Consider the following 3,648-nt stretch of genomic DNA (forward strand, 5'->3'; position numbering starts at 1 on the left):
ATTTTATGAGAAATAGTCTGTATTTCTCATTTTTTTTATTCTTTTGCGTAAAACTAAAATTCATGCCAATATTTTTCCATGATTTATAATAATTGGAGTAATGAAAATGCATATTTTCTAAAAAAAAAATCATTTTTAGTGAAATTTTGCCGGGAATGGGGCTTTAACGTTAACGGATGACGTAATAATTTATTCATCTTGCGTTTGCGGAGTACGTTAATTTCAGGATTTTACGTGCTCGACGGACATTATTATGGTTTGCGCACGCGTATTTCGATTTGTTTACAAAAGGGGCGGAGTTATCGCGTTGCATGTTGGGTACTAACGTTAAAGTTAACGTCGTGCGGCGAAAACTACCTATTAACATTTTTTCGTATGGCAACAACAGGCTTTATATCAAAATTAACAATGTTCCCCGATTGGATTTTTTCGGACTTTTACTATGTTATTATAATATGTATATTTCAAGAATTTCTGTTGTAATTAGTTCTGTGTTCATTATGTATTTGTCTAAAGATTCACTGGTTCGACTATAAAGCTGAGACAGCGTAAAGCTGAAAATTACTCTGATTTGGATTGAATTTTCGAATAGTTAACCCCTGTTAACCCTAAAATGACTTAGGCTACGTTCAGACTTGGAGATAACAGGCTTGAGTTAAGCCCGGCTTAACTTTGCCTGACGTTCACACTAGCAGGATTAGCCAGGCGCGAGAATGTGCATAATAATGAACCGTTACCAGGAAACGTGTTTCAAAACATTGCTCACGAAACGTACGCTCGCTCACAGCGTACGACGTATTTGAATGCTGATTGATCATTTTGGCCTAGTTCAGGCTATAGGTGGAACCCAGCTCAACTCATCGTGTTTATCCACCTGCCAGTCTAAACTAGGTGGCTTATCTCAAGCCGGGGTTTGTTCCTACGTATAGTAACTAGACCTGGCGAGCCACCGTGTTTAAATGTTTCATTAAATTCGAAACTCGTAGGAAAACATTTTAACATAGGGGCCTATTTGTCAGGGAAAAAGAATCTTGGTTTGCAAGAGATAGAATTAACCTCAAAGGTTGCCTATAGGTAGGCCTAATCCATATCCAATTCCATACGCGTTAAAGGACACAGTAAGAACAGAGGTAACAACTATGCTGCAAATAAAGTATGATTGAGAGATCTATTAATCCGTTTGCTTCCCAGTGGTGGCGCCGTCTGGGAAGCATAGCCCCTGTCTCTTATACACACCGTCGGGGAAGACGATAAATTTTGTCGGGGAAAAAAAAATATTTACATGTAATATTCGTTTAGCCACCATACTGTTTGTGTTAATTTTTCATCACAACAACAATCAATAACAATAATAACAATAATAATACTAATAATAATAATAAATAATAATAATAATAATAATAATAATAATAATAATAATAATAATAATTAAATGAGACTAATTAGAAATAATTTACGTTCTGTTATGACAAATGCTCATTTAGATAGCCTCCTGATGGTTGGAATACATCGTGATAGGTGAAGCAACCTCGACCATGACAGCATGGTTGACAGATTTCATGCAAAATTTCCAAAATATAGAATTTCACTTTCAAGAATGAGGATTTGAAAATAAATTTATTAAAAGTTATGAAAGAAAAATTCCAGTACCGTCACGTAGGAATAAATAAAAGAAACATTCTTAATCACAAAGTAATAAAGCAATGTAAAATAACGCTTCTATTAAAAATTATAGCTAAGCATTCTTTTTCTATAATTGAGTATGCTTTTCTTTGTAATAATTTTCGGCTAGCATAGGCCTATGCTAGATCGGATGCATCGGTGCGCAATATCAACAATCGCAAAAGTTGGTCCACATTGATACAATTTTGCTTGCTTCCCAGACGAGTTAGTTTGGGTCATTCTTTCTTTCCTTTATCTGTTAATGGAACGACGATTGCGGCATAATCTGGAACAAACTTACATCAATAGTTAGTCATCCCAAGGAAAGACCGTCACAGAGTTTTAGTTCAGGGCATTGCTATATTTTAAATATTAGAAACCTCTCAAATCCTTGGGAATATATTTTCCATTTAACACAAAATACTGTAGAAACTCATTGTCATGCCCATCAAAACATTTTCTTGTTGGACTGATCGTTAAATTGGAATGCATTCAAAAACCGGCCTAACTTCATAATGTGTTCTTCCCATGTAGGCTAAGAAATACTAAAATGTCATGAATGTAACAACTTTGTACTTTCAAGGCATTGTACTTTTAAGGCATTAACTTAAACTGGAAAAGTTCATCAGAGTAATAAGGTTCGTTAATTTGTTTACTCTTCCTTCATCGGAATCTGCCAAAATTCCTTTGTAAGGTCTATCTTCGAGATAGAAGATAAGAAGCAGCCAGCCTTCGATACTTTTATGAACAATCCATAACGCGAATTGGCCCCGCATCAAAAATTGCTGCGGCGGATGCAGGATTTGGTGGTAGAGGGTTCGTGAGAGTCCACACCACTTCAGGCGCACCATGGCTGGGGCTGAGGTGAGAAAATTTGGAGAATAAGGACCTCCGGGTGTGACCGGAAATTGCACCCTCATAAATTAAGGAGCGTCTAAAATGTAAGAAAAAAAATCCAGCTGGCATTAAATTGGCAAATTGTGCATGCATGCATGACTACAAAATATGTGTTGAAAGAAACTAGCCTAAGAAAATAGAAAAACTAAAAATCGTTCTGGACAGAGGGAAAAAGGGAAGTTAACATATTTCTGGAATAACCTTACACTTAAATCACTTGCTTTATCAACTCTTGTGTACACAGCAATCTAGTCTTCCGAATGACACTTGAAAATGTTAAGAATGAGCTCATTAAAAACTTCCACCATTTTATAAGGGAACTATCGTAGCATGGAATCGTATAGGGGGAGGAAAAACTGATGTGCCTAAAATAAAAGGGAAATAGGAAACCAAGTCATCTGGGGAAATTTGAACATAACAAACAAAGGTAAACCACTGTATTTCAAATAATGGGATAGCGCAGGAATATTCTCCATCAAAAACTTATTCTGTAAGGAATATTGCCGATACGGAAATATGTAGAGGACGAAGAACATTTGTTTTTTTCTTCTTGTAAACACTTCAATGGATTCTTGCAAAAGATACAATATACCCTGCAATTTTTTTTAAATATACAAATATCGTATCAAATTATTTTGTTAGGATCAACAGCATTAAGATAAATACAATGTAACGAATCGGGTAATCACTATTGCTATGTACACATTTTTAAAACCTGGTTGACATTGAAAATAACAAATGTCGAAAATTAATTGTTTTTAAAATTCAACTTCTCACCGGATAGGATACGGTGAGAAGTTGCCAATAAGAGGTGGTCCAATATAGACTTGCTATAAGGAAAGGTGTGCTGTATAATTTGTTTATAGGAATATGTCTAGTTTTGTATCTATTGCATGAGGCGATATCATTATCGTTTCATGCAATTGTAGCCTATAATACTAGTAGGCCTACTGTTATTAGGGAAAGCGGGCTGTATAATCTTATTATATATAATGTAAAAAATAATGTAACCATTACCGCTATGTATTAAAACAAAAAAACTGGGTAGAATTGAAAATAACAATTCTCGAAAATAAATTCTCAAAATTT

The sequence above is a fragment of the Anneissia japonica genome, unplaced genomic scaffold, assembly GCF_011630105.1.
Source record: "Anneissia japonica isolate Jap-2015-1 unplaced genomic scaffold, ASM1163010v1 scaffold26_len2425191_cov177, whole genome shotgun sequence".
Classification (NCBI taxonomy): Eukaryota; Metazoa; Echinodermata; class Crinoidea; order Comatulida; family Comatulidae; genus Anneissia; species Anneissia japonica.